The following is a 13,085-nucleotide window of genomic DNA, read 5'->3' on the forward strand; positions in this document are numbered from 1 at the left end:
AGAAGGCGCAGTGCGGAGACGCCACAGAGGTGCCACAGAAGGCGCAGTGCGGAGGCGCCACAGAAGGCGTAGTGCGGAGGCGCCACAGAAGGCGCAGTGCGGAGACGCCACAGAGGCGCCACAGAAGGCGTAGTGCGGAGGCGCCACAGAAGACGCAGTGCGGAGGCGCCACAGAAGGCGCAGTGCGGAGACGCCACAGAGGTGCCATAGAAGGCGCAGTGCGGAGGCGCCACAGAAGGCGCAGTGCGGAGGCGCCACAGAAGGCGTAGAGCGGAGACGCCACAGAGGCGCCGCAGAAGGCGCAGTGCGGAGGCGCCACAGAAGGCGCAGGTGCGGAGGTAGTACAGATATCCGCAGATCTATACCAGTGAAGTTGCGATCCCTGCTTAAATTTGTTTTAAGTGCCTTTGACTATTCTGCAGGGTTTTGGGTGCATAACTGATGTTTGGTTACTGGTATTGAGTTCAGATAACATAATGATTAATGACTTATCTTTATGTACTAGATCTGGTTGATAACTCTCATAATATCATTGTATATGTATGGATCTGGTGATTGGGTGATTCAGAAGGTTGTTTGATTATGAGCTTCAATGTTGTTGTTGGGTCCAGTATGAAAATTGGATGAAAAGTGGCCTTTCAGATTATGTGTTGTGCTTCAGTGTATCCAGTCTGAAAATTGATGAACGTGGTATCTGGAGGAGAGAAGATTGTAGGCCAGCGCCTATGTACTAGTATCTAAGCTAGTACAAAAGCTAAGGGAGATCTTTGGAGCATTGTAGCAGGTAGCAGCCTGCGTACTAGTAAATGGATCGGCTAGTACAAGAGCAAAGGGGGTTGTAGCTCCCGTACTGGTATAAGACTGCACCAGTACAAATATTGTAAAAGGATTTTCTTATTAAGAAGAAGATTGAGATGACTTGCAGCAGGTGGTTTTTCTCCCGCATTGGGTTTCCACCTTATATCATGTTGTTCATGTGTGTGCCTTATGTGTGATAATCTATTCTCTATTACGGCATCTGTTATCTGATAATATGGTTGATAATGTTCTAATGCACTCATTGAAGATCAATTAACTTAATCATAAGAAGTTGTGGAAGTAGCATATATGAATCTAATTATGGAAATGAAAAAGTTTTATTAATGTGATAATACTGATTCACCCCCCCCCCCCTCTCAGTATTATTTCCAACAATTGGTATCAGAGCAGGTCCTTTGATAGAAGCTTGATCGCTTGAAGGAGATCCGTGGAACAATGGGAAAGAAGCTTAAGAAGAAAGCACCTAAGAAAAAGAAGTCATCTCAGAAGAACTATGACAGTGGGAGAATCGATTGGGGATTAGGTATAAGAAGCTCTTCAGATTCAGAATCATTATCAGGTATGAATATATTATCCTCTGATGTTCCAGCTATCTTTCCTTTTGGAAGAGATGAAAGTGATAGCGAAACTACTGAATTTGCTCTTATGGGTGAACAAGAAAGATATCAAATAGAGGCAGAATTTAAAAGGCTGACAGACAAAATTAGAGATCAACAAGATCTATTGAACAAAAGGGAATGTGATTTCAAAGAAGAAGCTACCAAACTAAAGGCCCAACTAGAAGAAGGAAACAAGGTAAGAAAGCTACTCAAGGACAAGGAAGACCAATGTCAAAAATTGCAGCATGAAGTGACATCATTAAGAAAAGAAGTCAACGAAAGAAGCACAACCATCAAGAAACTCAAAGATAGATCCAGCTACTATGAAAATCTTGAAGCTACAATCCTCTCACTAAAAGGAGATCTTGAAGAATCAAAGAAGTAGAATACAGATCTACTCCAAGCTATTGCAAAACAAGAAAACGAAGTCACCAGCTTAAAATCTCAACTAGAATGTGCCTTCCGAGTTCATCAAATGCAGCAGGATCTGAATGAAGAACAAGAAAAGGAGATTCTCAAACTAAGGGAACAAACGGAAGAAGGAAGGAAAGCTGAAGAAGATTTGAAAAAGCAATCTCTTGAAAAGAAAGAACAGCTTCAGGTTGAGGTAAATATCTTGAAAGGTAAACTAGAAGAAAAGGATAAGCTTTTACGATTTCAAGATAGTTATAAAGTCTTGGATGATATTCTTAGTAGTCAAAGGTCTCCTGCTATAAATATTGGTCTTGGTTTCCATGAATCTGTTGAAGGTGAATCTAGTTCACAAGGTGAGGCAAGGAACTCTAAAGAGAAATCTAAAGTGATCAACGAAGAAATGAAAGATCAATCTCATCATCAACCAAGAAGAGAGATTCCTCAAAGAAAATCCTTTACTCCTCCTATGAATAATGTTGAATGTTATGTATGTCATAATCTTGGACATGTTGCAGCTAGATGTAGAAGAAGAAGGGTTCAAGACCATTATGCAGAAAGATCATCACATTCAAGGTACTTTTATGGATATTGCTTTGCTTGCAATATGTTTGGTCACAAAGCTGCTGATTGTTACAGGAGGAATATGAAACATGTAAGATGTTATGCATGTAACAAGCTTGGACATATAGCTAAGGAATGCAGGAACAAAGTGTGGGCACCATATCAAAAGGAGAAAATGTCATCATCACACTTGAAGATATGGAGGAAAAAGGAAGTACAGTCAGAAAAAGGCGGCACTGCACAACGTACAGACATACCAGAATCAGAGGGAGCTGAAAGTACAAAACTTCAGTGTCCTAAATCTCATATGCAAACTCCATAAAGGAAAGTTGCATATATAAGCGAGTTAGTTACTGCACAGTCGCGTATATGATTGTTTGAAGAAAGGCAGTAGGGACAGATTCAAGAGAAGGATCAGTTTTGCTCTAGTTAATAATAATGATGTGTGGATATGATGGTTAGAAGTGTTTTGGTTCTAACTTGATATTGATGATGTCTTGATACTTCTTATTGATATGCATGATCAAACAGATGGCACAGGTTTAGAGGGAGCATATGGACTTAATGCATTATTGGCATTATGGTTAATAGTCCTTGGTGATGATACTTATATGGATAAATGATTCATCTTGCTATGGTTATGAGTTGTTCACATGGTTCTTGGATCAGATTTATGGTTGATTCTCTAATGATGCTTGCATGGGAAGCACTTAGCTTGAATTCACATCTTCTTGATGTTGAGTCACTCATATGCTGTTGTCGTCATATGCATAAAGATCATATATTACAGTTATGATTCCTTTCATTCTTGGCACAAATGGATGAGGATTGTTGGCTGGATACAGGGATGATTATTCAAAGTTGCATTGTTGGAGACATGATGATAATGAGCTCTTATCTATATGATGATAGGATTGTTTCATACATATGTTGATTAATGCAGATATTCCCAATTGATGATACTTGATTCATGTAGATCTGGATGGCTATGATGTTTCTCACATAGAATGTGAAATTCTGTTGATGCGGACAGACCTTGATGATTCATGCACTAATACAAGTTGCTAGTCTAGTTGCTGTTGACAGATACTATGGAGCAGATCATAAAGTGTTGTTGCTGATGTTCATCTTATTTAGGTGATGTCATATCAAGACTCATGATGTAATAGTGTCATCTCTTCAGGTCATGTAACGACCTATGTTGGTTTCCCCACTATGCCTGGGATGAAGATGTAATGTATTTGGTTTTCATTTTTCTGATATATCCTCACTTGCTTGGCTGATGGATGTATGTATTGAATCTTTTAGGAAGGTCATTTGTGATGTAGAACATCCTTTTGCAGACCTTGCTTACAGTCAGGGGGAGCCTGAGCATGAACAGCACTATATAGCAGAGCAGACATTTCAGTTTGTTCTCAGAAAGAGCATGATCAGATTGGTGCACCATGACATATACAAAGGGGGAGCTCATTCAGAGATTTCAACAGGTACTCAGGGGGAGCTTATAATGCATTGTTGGCATTATGAAGGACGTACAGAAGGAGATCTTGGATGTTGGTCTGATTATTGCTACAATCTATCTCTTTCATGGTTATGGATTATGGTTCTTCTTTGCAGATCTAGTTTATAGTCAGGGGGAGCATGTTCTTAGGGGGAGCATGTTGGGTCCCTATAATACTAGTGATTACCCCATTACTATTGTAGTTATACCCCCTATTTATATTGTTGTGCCCCTATTACCCCCATATTGTTATTTCTGTGCCCCATAGAATCCCTCTATTGTTATTTTTGTGGCTTTATATTATTATTGTTAGGTCGGCTGGATTATATTGTGACTCCTTAGACTCCTATATATAGAAAGGAGGTTTTGTCATTTGTATCATACAAGAATTGTTCATTTATGTAATGTAAAGGAGGTTGCCCCCTCGAAGAGGCTGAATTCTAAGGTGTGGATCTCTCTTTTCTATCTTTTTGTGAGCTGGTTTCATAACATTTGGTATCAGAGCTTTGGATTCTAGGGTTTCGCTGCTCCAAACAGGTCATCGTGGCATTTTCGCTATAACTTTTTTTCTGTGATGTTTCAGAAGTCGCAAAAAAACCCATTTGAGAAGAAATCGCGCTAAAACTTGGGTCCGAATTTCAGAGCTTTTAGCGCGATATTTGCGGAGATATGATCTGAGGAAGTTGGTCTTTTTGCAGACTCCTGAATTACATTCAAAACAGGTGACCTGGGGAAAGTCGTCATAACTTTCTCTCTGGGGATCGGATTGAAATTTCGTAAGAAGGTACAGAAAGAGGACGGACTGTAGTTTTTTGTATGTGTGTTTTAGATTCAAAGGTTGAAACAGGGACTCGTGGCACGTCGTACAAGTTCGCTCTACTGAACCAGTCTAAAAGCAAGTCACTGTGGGAGATTTCACATAACTCTTCCTTGGAGAATCCAATTTGGCTCAGACTTGTGGCATTGGAAAGAGGACGCAGAAGGCTACTACAGGTAGCAATTTCAGAATTGGATGATCCGAAATTACAGAGATACATCAGATTCAATATCAGGCTTCTATAAAGTGAAAAAAGGTGTGTAGTTTTTTTTTTTAATTTTTGTGTAAGCTTGGTTTAACGGAATTCAAAGGGCATAGTAAAACATTATTATCGGTAACTGATGCCCCGAGGAAAGAAAATGCAAACACCTAGTAAGGAACCTGAAAGCTCTAGCATGACTCATGAAGAAGAGGAAGAAATGCTACATGATATATCAAAATTACAAGAACAAGTGCAACAAATGTCACGCTCACAAAAGCTAACAGAAGCTAAGATAAGTGGCATGGAATCTAAGATAAATGGCGTGGAATCTAAGGTAAATGGCGTGGAATCTAAGATAAAGGGCATGGAAGCTAAGATAGATGGCATGGAAGCTAAGGTGAATGGCATGGACACTAAAATTGATGGCATGGATGATAAGATGGATGAATTGAAGAAGTTGCTACAAGAAAGGGTCACTAATGGTGAAAAGGTAGTAAAGGAAACTCATGATGAGAACAAAAGAAATGTTAATCATGATTCCATAGACTCTAATGTTGGATCGAAGACTCACCATGTTCCAAAAATCGATATGAGGAAGTTTGATGGCAAGGATCCCGCCACATGGATATTACAGATGGAGCAATTCTTCGATCTCAATAATGTGCAAAACACACAAAAGGTACGTATGGAAACTTTATATTTGGAACCAAATCAGTTTGTATGGTATCAATGGCTTTGTTCTCGTAAACAATTTATCACTTGGGCAATTTTTACGGAAGAATTGATAGCACATTATGAGGATACAAAAAGCAACACTTTTTTTAGCCAATTGATAAGTCTCAAACAAAAGGGTTCAATAATGGAGCACATTGAGGAGTTCCAAAAATTGAACATAAGGGTAAAAGATATTCCAGAGGAGCATAGGATTGATGTGTTCATAGGGTCTTTAAAGGATAATATCCAACATGATGTGTGCCTTTGGGAACCTGATTCATTAGAGAAGGCATTCAGGTTAGCAAGAAAAATGGAAAGCAAAATTATGGCAACTAGGAAGCATACCATTCACAACTATAAAGACGGAAGTGTTGTTGCCCATAGTCTTCCACAACCTACAAGGACACCACAACAATTGGAAGAAAAAAGAGCAAAAGGGCTTTGTTACAATTGTGATAGCAAATACACAAAAGGTCATAAGTGTGCTGAGAAGAAATTATTCTACATAGATTGTGAAGAGGAAGAAGAAAAGGAGCAAGAAAGGTCAAAAGAAGAGGATATATTCCAGGAACAAAGCCTAGATGAAGAACAAATAAATCCGACCATATCTTGTAATGCATTGGCGGGAATTACCACTCCTCAAACCATCAAGATAGAAGGACAAATCAAGAAGAAAAAGGTAATAGTGTTGATTGATTCAGGAAGCACCCACAATTTTATTCATTGTAGGGTAGCAAAAGAATTGAATTGCTTCCTATATCCAGCACCAGAGTGTCAAGTGATGATTGCAAATGGAGGAACAATAAATTGTTCTGGAAAGTGCCATAATATCAAGCTATCCATGGGAGAATATGTATTGACTAGCCCAATGCTTTCCATTCCAATGGGAGGTGCTGATGTTGTACTAGGAGTCCAATGGCTACAATCCTTGGGTACAATAGCTTTTAATTTTCAAGAACTTTTCATGAAATTTTCTGTGGAAGGAAAGGAAGTTGAATTAAGGGGTATTGCAGGGAAACCAGGAAAGATAATCAGCTCTAATGGCATGACAAAGCTTCTAAAAAAGGAGCAAAGAGGTGTAATTGCACAATTATGTTCGCTAGATGTTTCCACATTGGAATCATCTATTTCTCCAGATCTCCAAAAAGTCCTGGACAATCATTCCAAGGTATTTGAGACTCCCAAAGGTCTCCCACCTATGCGTGATCATGATCATGCTATTCATCTGATTCCAGGAAGTGTTCCTCCAAACATCAGGCCGTACAGATATCCATATGTCCAAAAAAGTGAAATTGAACGTATGGTTGCAGAAATGCTAGAGGCTGGTATAATTCAACCGAGTCAAAGTTCTTTCTCAGCTCCAGTAGTATTGGTGCACAAGAAGGATGGATCATGGCGCATGTGTCCAGATTATAGGGAGCTCAACAAGCTCACTATTAAAGATAAGTTCCCCATTCCTGTTATTGATGAATTACTGGATGAATTGCATGGATCAATTTACTTCACCAAGTTGGATCTTCGTTCGGGATATCATCAAATCAGAATGAAGATTGAAGACATTCCGAAAACAGCATTTAGAACTCATGAGGGTCATTATGAATTTTTGGTCATGCCTTTTGGCCTTACCAATGCACCTTCAACATTTCAAGGTTTGATGAATTCAATTTTCAAACCATTCCTTAGAAAATTTGTGTTAGTATTTTTTGATGATATACTAATCTACAGCAAGTCTTGGAAGGATCATGTTGAACATGTTGACAGGGTGCTACAACTATTGGAGGAGAAACAATTATATGCAAAAAGATCCAAATGTTTCTTTGGAGTCCAGGAGGTGGAATATTTGGGTCATATTGTATCTCATGAAGGAGTTAAGGTAGACCCTAGCAAAATTAAAGCCATTAAGGAATGGAAAATCCCCACATCCATAAAGCATCTGCGAGGATTTCTTGGGTTGACAGGGTATTATCGCAAGTTTGTTAAGAATTATGGGAGAATAGCAGCACCTCTAACAACATTATTGAAGAAAGATTCATTTTCATGGACTCCGGAAGCAACAAAGGCCTTTGAACATCTTAAAGAGGCAATGTGCCAAGCACCGGTCTTAGCTACACCGGACTTCACAAAAACCTTTATTGTGGAATGTGATGCTTCAGGAAATGGAATTGGTGCTGTTCTAATGCAAGATGAAAGACCCATTGCTTTTGAAAGTCGTCCAATCAAGGGAAAGTTTTTAAACAAAGCTATTTATGAGAAGGAAATGTTGGCAATACTCCATGCACTTAAGAAATGGCGACCCTACCTAATGGGAAGACACTTCAAGGTAAAAACGGATCATGATAGCCTTAAATACTTTTTAGAACAAAGATTATCCTCTGAAGAGCAACAAAAGTGGGTCACAAAGATGTTGGGTTATGACTTTGAAATCATCTACAAAAAAGGGAAGCAAAATGTGGTGGCAGATGCACTCTCAAGAAAGGATGAGGATGTGGAAGCATTGTTGTGTGCCATTTCTATTATCCAACCAGATTGGATAAACGAAGCAAGGGAGGAATGGAAGAATGACGAAGAAGTGTGGGCACTTATTCGAAAGCTACAACAAGATTCCAGTACTTCTGATACATTTAGCTGGCAAAATGATTCGTTATGGTACAAAGATCGCTTATACCTCTGTAAGAATTCCCAGCTAAAACAAAAGATTCTTATGGAATTGCACACTTCTCCCTTAGGAGGGCACTCAGGATTTTTAAAAACTTACCACAGGGTTAAGAAGGAATTTTTTTGGGATGGCCTTAAATCAGATATTCAAAAGTTTGTGGCGGAATGTTTGGTTTGCCAGCAAAATAAAGTTGAAACAATTAAGACACCAGGTCTATTACAACCTTTATCCATTCCAAGCCAACGTTGGGAGGAGGTTTCAATGGATTTTATCACAGGTTTACCCAAGTCTGAGGGAAAGAGTGTCATCATGGTGGTAGTTGACAGACTTACCAAGTATGCACACTTTTGTGCATTATCACATCCATTTAAAGCCAGTACAGTTTCTACTGCATTTATGGAAACAGTTCAAAAGCTACATGGAAACCCAAAGATTATTGTAAGTGACAGAGATCCCATTTTCACTGGAAATTTTTGGACAGAATTATTTTCTTGTCTTGGTACTCAGTTAGCTCATAGCTCATCTTATCATCCTCAATCTGATGGGCAAACTGAGATAGTAAACAAATGTTTGGAAGGATATCTTCGTTGCTTTGTATCTGATAAACAGACACAATGGGTCAAATGGTTGCCTCTGGCTGAATGGTGGTATAACACTTCCTTCCATACAGCAACAAAAATGACCCCATTTATGGCACTTTATGGGTATCAACCACCATCCATCACATCATATTTAAGAGAAAATTCTAAGGTTCAGGCAGTGGAACATCAACAACAAGTCCTCCAACTCTTAAAGGATAACCTCGTGTTGGCACAAAATAGAATGAAACAACAGGCAGATCAACATCGCAGTGAAAGAAGTTTTGATGTAGGTGATTGGGTATTCCTACGGCTACAACCATATAAGCAAATGTCCCTAAAGCAAGCTAAGAAGGATAATAAATTATCACCAAAGTATTATGGTCCGTACAAGGTGTTGGAAAAGATTGGTACTATGGCATACAAATTGGAGCTTCCTGCAGCTTCTCGATTGCACCCAGTTTTCCATGTTTCATGTTTAAAGAAGGTTATAGGTGACAAGCTCCCAATTCAAACAATATTGCCAGAACTTGACGAGGAAGGAAAAATTATATTGGAACCGGAAGCAGTCACAGAAACAAGAACTCGACAGCTACGAAATCGATCAATTTCAGAGTATCTTATCAAGTGGAAGAACTTATCCGCTGAAGATTCCACATGGGAGGATGAGAATTTTATGCAGAAGTATCCAGAACTGCTCAAGCGTTGAGGACAACACTTTTTTGAAGGAGAGGGGCATGTTGGGTCCCTATAATACTAGTGATTACCCCATTACTATTGTAGTTATACCCCTTATTTATATTGTTGTGCCCCTATTACCCCCATATTGTTATTTCTGTGCCCCATAGAATCCCTCTATTGTTATTTTTGTGGCTTTATATTATTATTGTTAGGTCGGCTGGATTATATTGTGACTCCTTAGACTCCTATATATGGAAAGGAGGTTTTGTCATTTGTATCATCCAAGAATTGTTCATTTATGTAATGTAAAGGAGGTTGCCCCCTCGAAGAGGCTGAATTCTAAGGCGTGGATCTCTCTTTTCTATCTTTTTGTGAGCTGGTTTCATAACAGAGCATAACCCTTTGCCCTTGATGTCAAAGGGGGAGAGTGATTGGTTGTTGTTGCCATCAAGTCCAAAGGGGGAGATTGTTGGCATTATGATACATATGTTGTACTTGATGGCAACCCACTCATCTCAGATAATAAATTATAGTGTAGAGAAAAGTTCACGCACTTATATGCAGAGAAAAGTTTATTTCATGTAGAGAAAAGTTCACGCACTTTTATGCAGAGAAAAGTTTATTTCATGTAGAGAAAAGTTCACGCACTTTTATGCAGAGAAAAGTTTATTTCATGTAGAGAAAAGTTCACGCACTTTCATGCAAGGAAAAGCGCGTATATGTTGGAGAACTTACCTTTGGTCCATGGTAGTTAGTCCTTGGTATTTGAACCTATGAGGAAAAGCGCGTATATGTTGGAGAACTTACCTTTGGTCCATGGTAGTTAGTCCTTGGTATTTGAACCTATGGGGAAAAGTGCGTATATGTTGGAGAACTTACCTTTGGTCCATGGTAGTTAGTCCTTGGTATTTGAACCTATGAGGAAAAGCGCGTATATGTTGGAGAACTTACCTTTGGTCCATGGTAGTTAGTCCTTGGTATTTGAACCTATGGTTTTGGACCATGGTACTTCGTCAAAAGTGTTGATCTCTCGTACTTTCATGGTTGGTTCATGGTATTAGTCCAACAGTTTTTTGATCCTATGGTTTTGGCCCGTGGTATTGTGAAAGGCCTAAGCCTATATAAAGCAAAGGAGATCGCTTGGCTAATTCATTCTTGCAATTGAATATCTTAAGATATGAAATATTGGGTTATTGTTTTGAAAGTTTGATCTATGAAAGTGAAGTTGAAAGCGAATCTGTGAAGGGTGATCTCTCGAGCACTGTAGCTGCGGAAGTGCGGAGGCGCCACAGAAGGCGCAGTGCGGAGACGCCACAGAGGCGCCACAGAAGGCGCAGTGCGGAGGCGCCACAGAAGGCGCAGTGCGGAGGCGCCATAGAAGGTGCAGTGCGGAGACGCCACAGAGGCGCCACAGAAGGCGCAGTGCGGAGGCGCCACAGAAGGCGCAGTGCGGAGGCGCCACAGAAGGCGCAGTGCGGAGACGCCACAGAAGGCGCAGTGCGGAGGCGCCACAGAAGGCGCAGTGCGGAGACGCCACAGAAGGCGCAGTACGGAGACGCCACAGAAGGCGCAGTGCGGAGACGCCACAGAGGCGCCACAGAAGGCGCAGTGCGGAGGCGCCACAGAAGGCATAGTGCGGAGGCGCCACAGAAGGCGCAGTGCGGAGACGCCACAGAAGGCGCAGTGCGGAGGCGCCACAGAAGGCGCAGTGCGGAGACGCCACAGAAGGCGCAGTGCGGAGGCGCCACAGAAGGCGTAGTGCGGAGGCGCCACAGAAGGCGCAGTGCGGAGACGCCACAGAGGCGCCACAGAAGGCGCAATGCGGAGGCGCCACAGAAGGCGCAGTGCAGAGGCACCACAGAAGGCGCAGTGCGGAGGCGCCACAGAAGGCGCAGGTGCGGTGGTCGCGGCACCACAGAAGGCGCAGGTGCGGAGGTAGTACAGATATCCGCAGATCTATACCAGTGAAGTTACGATCCCTGCTTAAATTTGTTTTAACTGCCTTTGACTATTCTGCAGGGTTTTGGGTGCATAACTGATGTTTGGTCACTGGTATTGAGTTCAGATAACAGCATGATTAATGACTTATCTTTATGTACTAGATCTGGTTGATAACTCTCATAATATCATTGTATATGTATGGATCTGGTGATTGGGTGATTCAGAAGGTTGTTTGTTTATGAGCTTCAATGTTGTTGTTGGGTCCAGTATGAAAATTGGATGAAAAGTGGCCTTTCAGATTATGTGTTGTGCTTCAGTGTATCCAGTCTGAAAATTGATGAAACGTGGTACCTGGAGGAGAGAAGATTGTAGGCCAGCGCCTATGTACTAGTATCTAAGCTAGTACAAAAGCTAAGGGAGATCTTTGGAGCATTGTAGCAGGTAGCAACCTGCGTACTAGTAAATGGATCGGCTAGTACAAGAGCAAAGGGGGTTGTAGCTCCCGTACTGGTATAAGACTGCACCAGTACAAATATTGTAAAAGGATTTTCTTATTAAGAAGAAGATTGAGATGACTTGCAGAAGGTGGTTTTTCTCCCGCATTGGGTTTCCACCTTATATCATGGTGTTCATGTGTGTGCCTTATGTGTGATGATCTATTCTCTATTACGGCATCTGTTATCTGATAATATGGTTGATAATGTTCTAATGCACTCATTGAAGATCAATTAACTTAATCATAAGAAGTTGTGGAAGTAGCATATATGAATCTGATTATGGAAATGAAAAAGTTTTATTAATGTGATAATACTGATTCACCCCCCTCTCTCAGTATTATTTCCAACACACAGAAGCTCGATTTTGCTCAGAATTTGCAACCAATCGCCTTCAATCCTTTGAATTTGCCAGGTGGGGTCAATCTCTTAGTGTTTCATCCATTTTTATGTTAGTATGATGATGGTTTATGGCAGCTTATGGTTGCACAAAAAATCTTAAACCCTACCACTTAAATCATCAAAGCAAATGTTGTTAGGGTTCCAAAGTCATTGTGTTCGTGCCAAGGTTCTTCCTCCATGTCATTTTTCCTTCTTGCCCTCATTCCCTTCTTCCCTATGCCACTTTTTCCATTTCTCCCTATACTAAAATGCTACTAAAATCCTATTCCCTATCCCCTCTGCACATTTTTCAAAGGTAAAACCCCAAACCCTACCCCATGTAAATTTTCCTAACACCCCAAACCCTACCCCATATAAAATCTCCTAAAATCCCTACTCCCTAAATAAATTCCTCCTCATAGTCCCTAATCCCTTCATATTATTCCCCTTCCTAACAGTACCTTGTTGCATTTTCCCCTTGGTGGCAGATTTCAACACATCAAAAAGAGCAGTTCAAGCATAGTTCATACACAGCAGTCATCTTGTCTTCAGGGTATTTTGCATAACAGTCATGGCATCTGAGCATTCATCGGACTATGAGGTGGAAACCCAAATTGACTCTCCCTTGGAAGAACAGGCACCCCGGAGGCCTCATAAAAGTGGCAGACATGTTAGAGAGGAACCGACCACCCTTACAGAATCGCAGGCCTGTCCTCTTGCTATGTCA

The sequence above is a fragment of the Pinus tabuliformis genome, chromosome 4_1 (assembly GCF_031772625.1).
Source record: "Pinus tabuliformis cultivar Carrire ecotype Pingquan chromosome 4_1, CPIR1, whole genome shotgun sequence".
In the NCBI taxonomy this organism is placed as follows: Eukaryota; Viridiplantae; Streptophyta; class Pinopsida; order Pinales; family Pinaceae; genus Pinus; species Pinus tabuliformis.